This window comes from Tachypleus tridentatus, chromosome 8 (genome assembly GCF_004210375.1).
Source record: "Tachypleus tridentatus isolate NWPU-2018 chromosome 8, ASM421037v1, whole genome shotgun sequence".
Taxonomy (NCBI): Eukaryota; Metazoa; Arthropoda; class Merostomata; order Xiphosura; family Limulidae; genus Tachypleus; species Tachypleus tridentatus.
The window spans coordinates 74,421,737-74,438,383 of record NC_134832.1 but is presented as its reverse complement, the minus strand read 5'-3'; positions in this window follow the sequence as shown (position 1 = coordinate 74,438,383).

Sequence of the window (16,647 nt, the reverse complement as noted above, 5' to 3'; positions counted from 1 at the left end):
GTCTTTCTTCACCATTCTTGAATCACTTAATAATTGTTTTCAAACTGGTATCTTTTGCTTGGACACACACTAGTTCGTTGTTACTAGTTATGTATGTCAAATATTGCATTATACCCTACTGTAATTTAGTTTGGTTACTAACTTTTATTTTTATTTTTTTCATAATGTACGCGATATGCAGAACACAGTTTTTGGGATAATTAATCAAAATTTCTATGGTTCCAAGTTATATACTCTTAGAGTATTTGGAGCAATCTTGCTTGTTAAAATTCACCAGTCACTTCAATGCTATATTCTTTGTACAAAATATAAACATTTAGCCGTATAGATATTAATAGGAATAAATGAGGGCTTGAACAACACTTAATATCTTTTTTTTTTTAGTTTTACAGTACCTCTTTCTGCATCTTTCATTGCATTGCAAAAGCAAGCAGCAACATGTTATTTTTCATGTTGCACTTGTAACAGAACTACTCCTATTCCAAAATTTACTGTAATTTGTATCTAATATGAGTGGATCTCAAAGAGTTGTATACATTAATATAAAAGTGGTGGTCAGTCCCTTCTTCAGTTTGTTGAATGCTTGTTTGCAATCAGTAGTCCAACAAAACTTACTTTTTTCTTACACAACTAGTATAGAAGACGAACAATGACAGAGAAGGAATTTACAAAATTACAATCATAAGAGCACATTCCAAGAAATACTCTCACTTTACACAGGTTCTTTGGTGTAGACCAATTGTGTATAAAGTCAGAGTTTGATGAATCTGTAGACACTACCTCTCTGCTGGCTATTTATTCCAGGGAAACATACCTGTTAATGGAACAATTCAATTTTTATGGGACTCAACCTAAAGTTATCTTTCCTCAAATGATCCACAATTTTTATTAACCCATTATATTTATTGATGGTTCTTCCATGTCTAATTATGTCATCCAAGTGGATGAGTATAACGTTCTAGTTCAGTCAAAGCATGCTTCATTAAATATTTAAATGTTACAAATGCATTACCTAACCAACGAAATAACATGACAAATTGGTACAATCCATTTTTTAAAGTAAAGAATATCTTCTCTCTACTTGTTTTATTGGCTTGCACTTACAAATATCCATTCTTGAAAGCCATTTAGATAATGTATCCAGATTAAGTCAATCCTTTGGGGTAGGGATTCGTCTTTGTGATTTCAGTCATCTTACAAAAATCTACGTAGAGCCTTGTAAATACTCTTTTTCTTCAAAAGTACAATATGTAATACCCAGAGGCTAGTATTCTGTTCTTTAACTTTTTGTCCCCTCGAGGTGGATTCCTGTACACGATGAGGGAACCTCACAGAGAAGATTCTGTACTTTCAATTTACCTCCATTGGGATCTGGACATCCGCCCTCGTGTTTGCCGTGCGTGGCGACTCGTGAAGGGAAGGAAAGGATCCTGGTGGTACATAAATGATCCAACTCTATCACACTGATTTATTCTTTAATTTCTGTTCGCTGGTCCGTTTGGGTTATGATCAACCAAGTACCAGCACTGGACGTTTTCAACAAATGTTGTGGACATTGTGTCTGATGCTGGTGTTTGGGTATAGTGCTCATGAAACCCTGGAGTTGTTGTAGTGTCTTTGTTTGGCATTGCAATGTGTCTCCTCATAGGGCTGTGCGGTGGAGGGGGACAGTGGGCACTGAAATGTTCTTACTTTATAATGGATACTGCCATTCATGAATAAAAAATAAATAAAATTGAGAAAAAGCAATAATTAGTAAAATGCCATAAATAGATGACTGTTCAACAATCACAGTCAGTTTCTGTACATAGATTTTTTTATTTTGCACTCATTACCTGAGAAATTTTCAGTGCAGATGTCTCTCTTTCTTATTCAAAAGGGATTAAAGAGGCTTGCTGGTTTCCCCAAATCAGTAAGAAAGTTACACTCTGGAGACATTTTGGTAGAAACATCCTCACCAGAACACACTAAACTCCTCCTGAATTTGAATAGCTTTGGAGCTATACCTATTAAGGTTACTCTCTATGCTACCCTAAATTTCTCAAGATTAGTTATTGTTGAGAGTGACTGAAGAAGATTCACCAGTCAGAGATCCTCGTTGGTTTTTCCAGCCAAGACGTTTCTGTGATGCACCGAATCTTTACTCACAGAATGGAATTATACTGCCTACTAATGTTCTGATTTTGACGTTTACATCACCACATCCACTTGCAATAGTCAGGGCAGGCTTTTGAACTGTAAGGTACAGCCATACATTCCCAACCCTCTCAGATATTTCCCGTGTCAGAGGTTCGATTACTTGGAGACATCATGTTGTGGTTCTTTAACATGTGCTCGTTATGGTGGCAAAGGTTACGACGCCTACGAATGCAAACTGGAACACGCTGTGTTAACTTTAGTGGTTCACATCCCTCTTTCTCTCGTTCTTGCTCTACGTTGAGGAGGAGAAAGAGGTCAACGTTTGAAGACTGTGAACAATATATCCTACTCATTGGCTTGGAAGTTATTATCTCCCACTCCATCTCTGGCACGTGCTGATGCTTTCCATTCTACTACTACAATGAAAGTGCAGACAGAGTTCTCTGTGTTTCCAAAAAGAGTCGTTTGCAAAGCATCTGAAGAGTATTTTGCCTCCATGGTTAAAAGAGTTGACGAGTCTATGAATACTACCATCTTTGTCCCCGATACTCCTTCCTGTGGCTCCCGGGTACACTTTATTTGGCTCTTTGTTTGGGCGTTTCCTCGAGTCTATCTTTTTTTCCATCCTCGAGATGCCGAACGACTATTCGTCCACGCTTTCAGTCGCTGTAATATTCGTCCACAAATAGAGAACTGTCTACTCGACCCAGGGCAGGATCCATGGAAATCAAGAGACCTTCTTCCAATAAAGAAAAAAACGTGGTCAGAAACATAATGGCTCTCTGTCCAGTTCTCCTTCATCTTAATAAAAATGACCACTTTGATACAGTGGAACTATCTGGATTTTCGTTCGAATATAGAAGACATTAAGGATTTGAATTATTCTTATCATCTTGTGTGTCTCTCCTTACAGGAAACGTTTCTGAAACTTGTGAATGCAGTCATCTTTCGTCAATTTTTTAGTACAGTTTTCCTTAAAACCTCGACACATTTACCATGGTATCCTCATCCATTGTGGAATCATATCTGCCACATGACATGGAAAGATCAAAAACGGGCTTGGGATACCTTTCGTAGGTATCCCATACTTTTAAGCTGCATTTATTTTCAGTAGGCCCATGCATACGCTTAGTATGTAAGGCGTCAAAGCCAGAAGGAAAATTGAACTAAGAAAACTAGCATCTCTTCTACCAACAGTTCCAAAATCATATGGAACAAAATACGGAATTATACTTCTGCCTCCCTTTCGATCTTGGTCTCTGATACTGACACTCTCTGTTGCTGATACCCAGAGCATCCGCGATACTCTCGGGGAAAGCTTTTCTCGTGCATCTAGCACTTCTGCTTCACCTCCAAACTTTTTAACCATCAAGACTCGGGCACAGTGATTGCATCTTTTCTTTTGTACTGATTGTCTCTATGACTATAATCGCTCCTTTACACTGGTGGAGGGCTGGCATGGTCAGGTGGTTAAGGCACTCTACTTGTAATCCGAGGGCCGCGAATTCGAATCGCCATTACACCAAACATTCTCGCCCTTTCAACCGTGGGAGCATTATAATGTGATGGCCAATCCCACTATTCGTTGGTAAAAGAGTCGCCCAAGAATTGGCGGTGGGTGGTGATGTCTTACACTATAAAATTAGATACGGATAGCGCAGATAGCCTTCGTGTAGCTTTGAGCGAAATTCAAAACCAACCAAACAGTACACTGGTGGAACTCAAGCTTGCTTTTCATTGGTCTGGCAGTACATAAGTTGGACCTGATGATATTCGCTACGAAATGCTGTGTCATCTCTCTCTTGCCTCTTTTGCTATTCTTCTGGTTGGTTTTAACTGAATCTGGCAGGAGAATGCTTTTCTTGATGCTTGGTGCTGGGCTATTGTCCTCCATTTTCTAAGCCTGGAAAGCATCCCAAGATTTCTTGAAACTATCATCCAATTATTTTGACGAGCTTTTTCTGTAAGATCTAAGAGAGGATTGTTAATGCTGGTCTTGTTTGGTTCCTTAAATCAAACATCTTCTCGCCCATCCAGTATGGGTTTTGATGACAGTGGACCACCCGATTGGACTTGAAACGTCAATCAGGGAAGCATTTCTTAAGTGACAACACCGTGTTTCTGGTATTTTTTTAACCTTGAGAAGGCTTATGATACTACATGGAGGCATGGCATCCAGCGAGACATCGACTCATATAAGTTGCATGGCCATTTGCGTATTTTTATTAAACATTTTTTAATAGACTAGCAACTGCAAGCTTTTGTTGGTTCGACATTTTCCCGTTTTTTCCCATAGGAACTTAGAGTTCATCAGGGCTGTATTTTGATTGTCACACTTTTCATTACAAAGATTAATGCCATTACTAGACAACTTTTTCCTAAAATTGCAAACAGACTTCATGTTCACGACTTCCACATCTCAGTTTAGTCGTCAAGCATGAGACTTATTGATTAACAGCTATAGACTGCACTTAATCCTTTACTGAAGTGGACCACAGCAAACGGTTTTACCTTTTATTTCTCTAAAACCATTTACATGCACTTTTACCTCCAACGGCGTTTTCACCCCTATCCCGAGTTTCGTCTTGGTGAGATTGTGCTTTCTGTAGACCCCGAAGCAATGTTCTTGGGTCTTATATTTCGCTGTAAGTTGGACTTAATTCCACACATCAAGCAGCTATGCATCAAGTGTACAAGGGCAATGAACATTCTCTCTTCCACCTCTTGAGTGTTTTATACTAAAGATCTATCATGCCCTCATTCAATTGAAACTGGACTATGGATCTCTGGTCTATGGTTATGTCATAATCTCGGTTTTGAAGATGTTGGACCCCGTACATCATCTGGGACTTTAGCTCTGCATGGGGGCTTTCTACACTTCTCCAGTCCAGAGTTTGTACACCGAGCCTCATGAACCTTCTTTACAGCTCTGCTGTTTACAACTGTTTTTACTGTATGCTTCAAAACTTTGATCATTACCACAGCATCTCACCTGGAGTAGTGCTTTCCTTCTACACTGGGCCATGCTTTTTTCAGAATAAACGGTCTGTCATTGTTTCTTTTGTCCTTCGTATCCAAGTGCAGCTGGATGAACTGGGTCTGTTCTTGGTGATGTTGCTGTTTACACAGATCAGCCCATTTCAATATAGCTTATTATTATTTCCTAGTGTGACCTTTCTTTGAGTCATCTGAAGAAGGCCGATACTCTCGATTTAAAGTACCATCTTTTATTTAATGAACATCTTTTGAACCATCATTTCATTCCCATTTATAAGGAGGTTTAAAATCAAATGACTCTTTTGACTCTGCTATCGTTTGTTTTGGTTCAATTGTTGCACACAGAATCGTATTGTCTCTACAGTTTCTGCGTTCACTGCCGAATTGTACGCCACTTCTTTTGCCCTGGATCATGTATAAGCTATGCAGTACACGAACTGTACTATTTATACCGACTTGTTTAGCTCTCTACTGGCCATGAAATCACTTCACGTTAATTCTCACCCTGTTCTTGTCGATATTCAAAACGAACTGACCAATTTCCCTTTATCACCTACTTCTATCCAGTTTTTCTGTATATCAGGCCGCGTCGGTATTCATATGAACGAGCTCGTTGACATCGTAGCTTAGTCTGTTTGCTCTGGTGCTATCACTGCCATGCCTGTTCCACACATTGGCTACGATCCTGTATTCAAGGCTCGGCTCCATGTCAGTTGGCAGTCGACTTGGAGTGATAAACATGATAACAAGCTTTTTTCAGATCAAACCTTCTGTTGCTCTTTGGCCGTCTTATTTCTTTAAGAATTAAAAGGAGGAAGTTGTCCTAATTAGGTTATGCATTGATCACAGTTTTTTAACTCATCATTTTCGTTAATCAGGGACTGATGCACCAATGTGTGGTCTGTGTGACACTCAAGTCTCAGTAGCCCACATTTTACTGTCGTGCCTTCGTTACGACCGTGAGCGACGGTACTATTTTAGACACTTTTTACCATGGATTTACCCCTGACGTTGGGCAGTGTAATTGTTAATGATCATACTGTCCACTGTACAAATGTTTTTAATTCTGTTTAAGTTTTATCTGATTTTGTTTTAACTTAATTTCATTTTACTCTTGATAATACTTTTGCTGTTATTTTATTTTGTATTGGTTGTTTGGCACAGAGAGCGTAATTGCTTTCCATCATACAACGAAAAACAACAACAACCATGAAACGGCACAAGTAGATTTATTTTTATGCCAGTAGTAGTACCGTTAGTGAGGTGTTTCCATTTGAATATCATTTGTAAATTTAGGGATACAAGTTATGACAGTGTACGAGCTTATAGAAACACTAAGGAAGAAATAAACTAATTTGGTATTGTTACATGTACTGGACTTTGAAGCATTTCTCCCCCAGTAGTTTAAAAGAACCTGCTCAGCTAAAGAACAGTGTTGCAACAATATGGTGCTGTGATCTCTCTCAAGCTCAAACCCACACTTTAGTAAGTGAAGTTTAAGTCCTCTCTTTGTACATTCTCACATAAAGATTAACCTGTAAGTGTAACATTAAATAATTCTTATTAATAATATTTATAAGTTGACAGAAAAGTACAGTGAGTCAACTATACAGTTAAAGCACTGTTCTTTATCCTATGCATTTTATTTTGATTGTGTTTTGAGTGTAAATAACGATATTTGCATTGTGTTCAGTCTTTTCTTTCTCAAACGCATCCAAAGTTAGACAAAATCAGAATTACATTATAACAAATATTTTAAATCTCTTTTTCCTGTGGACTTACATTGTTGATCTAAGGTGAATTCACTTTTATCTGAATGCACCACTATATATATATATATTTAAGTATGAGAAAAATTTGATGCCTTGACCACAGGATATCTTATAACGCAGTTTTGTGTTTTCTGCTCACATCTTTATTGCCTTTTACCGCTGTTGTGTGATATAAGTTTAAGAAAGTTTCATAGTTAAGAAAAATGTATCTCTTACCGCTATAAAGACTTACAACTAAGAGAAAGAGTCAGCCATTGAGGGGAGATGGTTGTTTAATCGTGGAGAAGTCTGTCTTGAATGTAGGACTTTTGTCAATGCTGCAAAGATTCATGACTTCTGTCTTGCTGCTATCAATAATTCAGGATGAAAAACTGTTAATATGTGGTGCACCAAAAATGGTTGCCCATAATTCTTCTCTGAGAACCAACCTTTTAAAATATGGATTACTGAGGATTGCAATGGGGTGTGACATCTGGTGAGTCTGAGACTGGGTGGGGCAGTGTGTCTAAAATTTCCAGATTTATTTCAACCAAATCAACCAAATTCCAGCCTTGGTTGAAGGTACCTGAAACAGAGACTCAAGGTGCCATTGGTGGGTGAATGTCTTTTTAATAGGAGATATCTCACTAGCAAGTAAGATTACAAACACTGAATGGGGAAGTAAGTAGACCACGAAGGAATGGTGAACCTCTCAGTTGAAAGGCAAACTGCTGAAACAACCATGGATTACAATGACATCAGACAAAGCTGAAGAACATTTTCTTGCGTAGCATCATGCAAATGGATACGTACGTGATGTTAATAATCTGACCCTAACATGTATTTATTTTGTATATTATTGTATGTATTTGTCTGTATGTCAAAGTACCGTTTATATTTTTTTTTTATATCAGGTAATTCCTTAAATAAAGTCCGATTTTGGTTTCAGGAAAAGAGAAAGGATTTCAAACGATTTTAATGTTATTTAATCAATAATGTATGTTCCATTATTATTAACTGATTCCTGCCAACGATTCACAAACTTCTTAATACCAGTTTTATAAAATTCTTGGGGTTTGGAGAAAAAGAATGTAGAGAGAGTAGGTTTGATATCTTCATGTGTTCCAAGCCCTTTGCCATCAAGATAGTTCTGCAAACTTCGGAATAGATGATAATCAGATGGAACAAGGTCTGGAGAATAAGGAAGATGTGGAAGTTTTCCCAGTCTAGCTCTTCAATCTTTGCAAATGTGATCCTTGCTGTATGGGGCCGTGCATTATCCTGGTGTAACACAACACCTTTACGACTGATCATAGCAGGCCTCTTTTCTTTCAGTGCAATATTCAAGCGTTCTAACTGTTGACAATAGAAGTCTTGTGTCATCATTACGTTGAGTGGCAGCAACTCAAAATGGATCACACCAACAATATCCCACCAAACGTTTAACGAGACTTTCCTAGGGGGAGGTACATTTTGGGTTGTGCTTTAGCCAGTTTACCTGTACTGAGCCATTGTCTGCGACGCTTAACATTTTTATAAAACATCCATTTTTCATCTCCAGTCACTAACCTGTCCAAAAAAGTGAGTTACGTTCACGAGAGTGCAGAGAAGGGCAAATGTCTTCTCTTGCTCTAAGGTTAGCTACTGTCAAATCCTGGGGGACCTATTTTCCAAGTTTTGACACCTTTACAAGCTGTTACAGATGATGGCGAACTGCTGAATGGATTGAATTAAGCTTCTGTGCTAGTTCTTCGACTGTTACAGCACAATCTTCATCAAGTACAGTCAGCAACAAATCATCATTAAACTGAACAGGACGACCTGAACATGGCGCATCACGTAAACTGTAGTCACCTGATTTGAACTTCTGAAACCACCTTCGACATTTTCTTTCATTGAGACACTCCTCACCATAAACACCTTGAATGTTTCGTGTAGTTTTTTCTCCACTATTGCCTTTTTTAAACTCATAAAGCATTATATGCCTAATGTGCTCCTCAGACACATTAATGTTCATGAGGATTTATTTGATTAATGATTTGAAAAAGTAGAGTTGAGTTAGTTTCTCTTCTTTGTCTGAACATTGTTATATACGTTCTACTACGTATTTTAGTCATTAAAGCCTTCTACAACGACAGAAATGACGATGCACTTTCTATATTAAATCTTCGAACATTACTTATGGAATGACTTGATATATTCAAAAAGTTTTAACTATGAGATCAGTGCATTGTAGGGAAAAGTGTTTTATTCCATGTTATTACATCCGCTCCCGAAGGTGGACGAAGGTTATGTTTCATTCATTTATGTGTGTGTGTATGTCAGCAAGGTTTCTAGAAAACAGCTGAATGAACTTGGACAAAATTTTATATACATTTGGGCTATGACTAAACTTAGAAGTGGTTAGTTTTTGAAGTGTTGCGGTTAAAGGTCAAAGTCACAAAATATTTCAAAATCCCTATCTGTTAACACGGGTACCGATTTTTCACACTATTTTTGCTCTATAATTCAGTCAGAATTATCGTATTTTGGTGAAACTTGGTGGACTTAAATAGAATATTATTTCTCACTGTTCTCCAAAAATATGTCAGTTGATAACGACGAATCTATGGACATATTTTTGTATTTTTTAAGAATCGAATAACGCTGCATGTCAAAGGTATGCGCTTTTCTGAGTGTCCCTCTAGTTTTTGTTTTGTATTTCAAATTTTACAGATTTAATTTTTGTTTGGCTGTTGATGGATCTGTTTTAATATATGTACATTTCGTAAAGGGTTAGTTTTATTTTTGTTGTATTTCAACGTTTCATGTTCTTGCTTAGAAGACCATATTAGTGTTGTTTTGTACTTGCTTCGTATGCCTTTAAAAAATCATTACGAAAAATAATGGTATTAATTTACAGAAACTCGTATTAAGAGTTTGGTTTTGTGATGTCAGTGTATTTTTGATCAATATATATTGTGGTTCTTGGCTTATTTTGTTTTCAGTATTGATTGCTTTCTGTCATTATTTTAAAGGGCTTTTCTTTTGTGTTTTATTAATATGTGATATTAAAGGATTTCACGTATTGATTATCATTGTTAAAGGTTTTCTCTGTATTTGTTTGCATCTGTGTTAAAAAATTATTTTTATTCATTCTGTAGTTTCTTTACCAAAAGGTTTTAATCAGGTATTACCTTTCTATGTTAAAATATTTTCATCATGTATTGCAATTTCTTCGTTAAAAAGTATATATTTTTTGTATTTTGATATATTTCTTTGTTTAATGGTGTATTAGTAAAACTTTTGTATTTCATTTTATTTGTTAAAGGTTCGTAATGACGAAAAACCCACTTGAAGTAAAAATGTATTCTCAAGACAGCTGGTATGAAAATTAAAACCTTAATTAAAATAAAGTACAGAACAACATTTCGATCTTCTTAGATCATCTTCAGGTTAACTAAGAAGGTCGAAACGTTGTTTGGTACTTTATTTGAATTAAAGTTTTAATTTTCATACCAGCTGTCTTGAGAATATATTTGTTAAAGTTGTTGGTTCAAAGTTCAGATTAATTGTCGACCTTAGGAATAACCTGAAAAAAAGCAAAGCAAAGATTGGCATGTTAATACTTCATGTATTTCTATCTTGTATCATTATAGTATTTATTCTATTTATGTTTACGTTTAACTTAGTACGTGGCTGAGATGCTCAAGAAAGTCATTTAGCTTATTTCATTATAACTGCCTTTGTAACTTTGTTATTCTCAGGTAGCCAATACATGTTCTGTCTGGTAGGATACTGATGTAATACTTCACGATGTACCAAAGTATTGGCAACAGTATCCTTTAGATAGTACAGATGATATTTAGTTCGGAAGTTATTACCGTACCTGTGTTTTTAAATGAGAATGAAGTTACGTGAGTAGTGTTAGTTGCTCAGGGTAAATGCAGTTTCTTGTGAACTAAGGAAATTTGAGTTATACAATTTGTACAATAGAATATTGAAGAACAAGCAGCTGAGAAAATCCAATAAAAGCGACAGTTCCATATTAGTAAAGGGAAGTACATACAGTATACTTAGTATTGTAATAAAGACTGTTCATCTTGTACTGAATGGCATTAGAAAATAAAAAAATGGATAAACTGGAGGCACCAGGACCATTTACAAAAGAATTATGTAATAATTTTAAGCTCAGCCGTGGTAAACAAATGCTACGTCTTGTAACAAGTGAGTGTCCACAAACACGAAAGTCAATGGCAAAAGATGTTGAAGTGCCAAAGAAATAGCACGCAACATAATCTAGAAGGATATCTATCTGAAAATGAGGTCAACATGTCATAGGTTTACCAAGATAAGACTTCCATTCATGCCTCCTGTTCAACTACTCTATACACTAAGAATCTATTGTTCGTGCTATTCCATATGAAGACGCATCAGTCAAGTTTCTGTTCACAGAACTTATGGATTTATGTACTATCAAACAATTTACACGGGTGCTGAAAAGCCCTCATTTTTATACACTAGATAGGTTATGTAAAGCATGAACAAAGGAGGACGGGATGCAGACATGACAGCAGTATAGCAGAGCATTTCGTAATGGAAGCTACACTGCAGTATTATCACGATGCACAGTCATCAGAAGGAGCACAAAAAGATGTGGCGAAACGGAATGTAATAGCGGGACGAGGCTCTAAAACCATTTTAATACAATTTAATCACCTCTCTATATTAGTTTTTAATTATAATTCAACACCTAGACTAAAATATCTCAAAATATTTAAAGATATTTTCTGAATAGAAAGCATGTTATTAAGAGATAGCAGTAAAGCAGAGTGAGATTTAACACGGGAAGTTGACTTCTTCAAATCAGGAATTAAAAAGTTGTCGGTTCTCATATGTGCAAAGAACAAAGTATATTGTTTAAACCTGTGATTTATAATAGAATTTAAAGAAAAATAAAATACATAAAACCTACATTATGTTATTTGAATTTCTTGAAAGTGTTTGGATTCTGCTATGTATCTTGTTTCGCTCATTATGGATGTATAGATATTGAGACCGAAATTCGAAACGAAAAAAATAAACGTAAATTAAATAAAACATGTCTAAATGCATGTATATTAATTTAGGTCTTCATTCCATCAGTTATATTTGATATGAAAACAGTATATAAAAACAAAATTTAAAGAGAACAGTGTTTAGAACAGCAATTAGAAAAGGAGTGGCAACCTATAAGTAAAGAACAAACATCTCAGGCATATTTCGTTGTGTTACGCGTAATTGGTCTGGCATGGCCAGTTGGTTAGGGCTCTCGACTCGCAATTCGAGAGTCGTGGGTTCGAATCCCTCTCACACCAAATAAGCTTGCTTTTGGTGGCGTTATGGTGTTAGGGTTAATCCCACTATTCTTTGGTAAAGTAGTAGCCCAAGAGTTGACGGCGGATGATGATGACTAGCTGTCTTTCCTCTAGTCTTACACTGCTAATTTAGGGACGCCTAGTTTTGCGCGAAATTCAAACTAAAGCTTGCGTGGGATTGAGTACGAATCACAGAATAAAAGAATGTTGAAGTAAAAATTATTTTGCAGAAATAAATATGAAATCCCTGATTATTGCTGAGTTGTGTAAAACAGATTGAACACAATAGAAAATACAATGAAACAATATTTAGTTATGCCAAAAAACAATGCGAATTAGTGTATTTACGAAGGAGATTTGTTTATGGAGCTTCCAGAAACCTCTGTAAAAAAAGAAAAGCAAAAGTTTGTCTGAAGTGTCCAGGTTTATGAAATATAGCATTATGTGCAATAAACTATAACGCTATTCTACTGATAGCGCGCGCGTTATCTACATAAATGTTGATCATTTTCATCAGAAAATAAGGGAGGATTTATGATCAAAGTATCACCTGAATCTCCAGTGAAAAATATTGCTCTCTACCTTCACATAATATATTCGACTTTACATATATAATCTCCAAGAAAAGGTACACTTTGTACTATAGATGGATGGCCCAAAAAAATTAATAAGTGGAGCGAAAGGAATTTAACCACTTTTTTGAACAACGTTCTACTATACTTTTCATATACAGTTAAAGAAAACTTTTCACAAAGAAAGCAAATGTTTGGATAGTTAATATCAATCCTTCAAAAGCAATGTAAACAAAATAGTAGCAATGACATTTACATCACCCCTATAGCACAAGCACATGGGCCCATCATTGCCAGGTGGTTAGGGAGCTCGACTCGTAATCTGAGAGTCGTGGGTTCGAACCTCTGTCACACCAAATATGCTCGCCCTTTCAGCCTTGGGGACGTTATCAAGATACGATCCATTCCACTATTCGTTGGTAAAAGAGTAGCCAAAGAGTTGGCGGTGGGTGGTGATGACTAGCAGCTTTCCCTCTAGCTTCACACTGCTGAATTGGAAACGGCTAGCGCAGATATTCTTCGTGTAGCTTTGCGCGAAATTCAAAAACATGCCCAAGCACACAGTGTAGTAGAATGATAACAGAAGGATAATTTAAACTCCGTTGTGATTGAATGGTTTATATATATGTATATATATCACTATATGTTAATTCTTCCCTGTTCTAGAAACAGCGTGGTTAAGTAAATTCTGATCCCCTACATACGTATTTTGCTCACCCTTTCTGAAAATATTTCTGTAGGGGCTACTATGTACAAAGTAAAAATCCATTCCGCCATTCACAAAAGTTCTATTGAATAAAAAATAATTACTACGAGTTTCTTGTTTCAAAATTTTCATTCAAATCTAAACAAAGGCTTTTTTCGTATAGTCGTCTTTAGTTTTGACGAAGCAATAGACTAGAAAAAAAGTAACAATTCCTCAGCGCCTACCACCAGCTATGAGGGGGTATCGTTGTCTGTTGTAGCGTAACCATGGCTCCAACGTGCGTTGCGCATCTTTTGTGGCAAGGGGCCACGAGTCACAAATCATCTTAATTTATAGTCTCAACACGCCAGTCTCTACAACACGTCTAAAGCATTATGACTTAATTGTCAAGAACAATTATTCCTAGGTATAGTCCACTGAATCCCAAAAATAATAGTTTCTTGTTTAATGTTACACATTATTTTACGAAAAGAAAAAAATAATTGTGGTTAATCTGCTTAAGTGCCTTTAACAAACTAGCTTTTGTTTTAATTACTGAAGCTATTTGGTTTGGTTTGTTTTGAATTTCGCGCAAAGCTACACGATGGCTACCTGCGCTAGTCGTCCCTCATTTAGCAGTGTAAGTCTAGAGGGAATGCAGCTAGTCATCACCACACACCGCCAACTCTTGGGCTACTCTTTTACCAACGAATAGTGGGATTTACTGTAACATTATAACGCACCCACGGCTGAAAGAGCGAGCATGTTTGGTGTGACGAGGATTGGAACCCGCGACCCTCGGATTACGAGTCGAGTGCCTTAACTACCTGGCCATGCTAGGCCTTTTGAAGTTATTTAGTAATCTTTCTTAGTATTTTCGGACGTTTAACGTTTTTAACAATTATTTAAAAAACATAAATAATAAATCATACAGAACAACAATGTCTAATTGTGAACAGGAAAATCAGCTTGAGAATTGCAGTTCCGGGAAATTAGTTCGGAGAGGCGCCCCATTTCAAATAGGGGTAAAAAAATTTAAATTTCAGTTTTAAAATTAAACATTAAAAATAATGACTTCAATATATATAACATGAATTTGTAGATATGTTTTGTTTTTTATAGTTGATTTTCTTCTCACCGGACTGCTAGCATGCAATTTCACGGTGGCCATCTTGACTTCTCTCACATATGCGTCTCGGCACATGCACAGCTGGCATAGGTTGTTTGGAATTAAGCACAAAATACTCAACAATAGGCTATGTGTATGCTGTCCTCTACGGGTATCGAATCCCGGTTTTTAGTGTTGTAAGCTCGAAGACTTTCCGCTGAGCCAATGTGGGCCCAGTTTATAAAAATATGTAAGGCTGACTTCCGCGATCACGGAAAACGGAAATCGTCTATGTCTGTCCAGTTTCGAAACAAAGATCGAAGAAGATAAAAAAACAGAAGTTCATTAGTTGTTAAGTGCAAAGTTACACATTAGGGTATCTGTATCTCAGAACGGCTGGTATGAGTGTTCTCTCCTTATCAATTAGTGTTAATATCCATACCAACCGTTCTGAGATACATTTTTATTTCAAGTGGGTTTCTCGTCATTAAGCGTTAGGGTATCTGTTTTATGCTCATCACAGATATCGAAACCCGATATTCAGCGTTATAAAACTTGAGACTTACATCTATACCTCTGGGGTTGAGTGAAGGATTGAAAAATAGAGTAAAATATTTTTGTTTTATGATTTTCATTTTATCATCCAGAGAATTATGTACATTTGTTAAAAAGATAGAACGTTGACCTAGAAGCTCTCTCTCTTTTATGATTATTTGAGTATTTGTGTTTGTATACCTGGGAGGGTCAGGTTTCGTCGACCTCTTCCACCTAACCAAGAAGCACAATTTTTGTTTGTTCGGTTTGAATTTCGCGCAAAGCTACACGAGGGTTATTCGTGCTAGTCGTTTCTAATTTAGGAGTATAAGACTAGAGATATTGCAGGTATTCATCACTGTCCACCGCCAACTCGTTGGATACTTTTTTATCAACGAATAGAGGGATTGGCCGACACATTATAATGCCCCAAAAGTTGAATGCGGGAGCATATTTAATGGGATGGGAATATGAACGCACGTCTCACAGATTGCGAGCTGAGCGTCCTAACCACGTGGTCTGATTGGGATACAATTATCACGATGTTAATGAAGTAGTTGTTCATGTTTGAGTCGTTTGGTTCTTTGAATGTCTTTTTTATTTGTTCGTTAATAAGCGCGCTCTTTATGTTTATTCTTGTATGCTAATTTATTTGTTTGTTTATAATTAAGCACAAAGCTACACAATGTGCTAGCTATGCTTTGCTCACCATGGGTATCGAAATCAAGTTTCTAGTGTTGTAAATCCGCAGATATACTGCTTTGCCACTAGAGGGGGACACTAGTTTATTAATGTGTTTAAGTGTAGGGTAGGTGATGACAGTCGTTTTAATTAAGTTTTTTTTTTTTAATATGGATTCAGAAATCTCTTTTGGGGATCTATTTTTGAGTTCATTTGTGCACAGAAGGTGTCCAGTTTTTGTGATTTTAGTAGCTTATTGTCATTTGTAACTTTGTTTCTAAACCTACTTAATTGTGTTTCTGTTTGTGGGTCATCTGTTGTCATATATTCTCTTCTTGTTGTTTTTCATTCCTTTATATTGTTTATTATATCAGTATTTGGTTTCCGGGCCAGAAGTGAAAGAAAGGAAAGAGAGAGCTGAAAGATAGGAAGTTGTAATACTGACCAAAAAGTTAAAGAAATAAAAGAGAGAGCTAAAAGATAACAGAGTTTAGATGTAAACCGTTTTTTACACTTTATTTGTGTCTTAGTTTTTCATTGTGATTTTTATTTGTTAATATTTGAATATTTTTAGTTGTGAAGTTGGGCTGGACGGGCCTAGTTGTTTATGTACTGATCCATTCATCATCAGTGGCTACTGTTTATTGTTTATTTATTTTTGAATTTCGCGCAAACCCATATGAGAGCTATTCTGCGCTAGCCGTTCCTAATTTAGCAGTGTAAGATTAAAGGAGAAGCAGCTTTACATCACCACCCACCGCTAATGCCTAGGCTACTCTTTTACCAACGAATAGTGAGATTGACCGATATATTATAACGCCCCCACGGCTGAAAAGGTGGTATG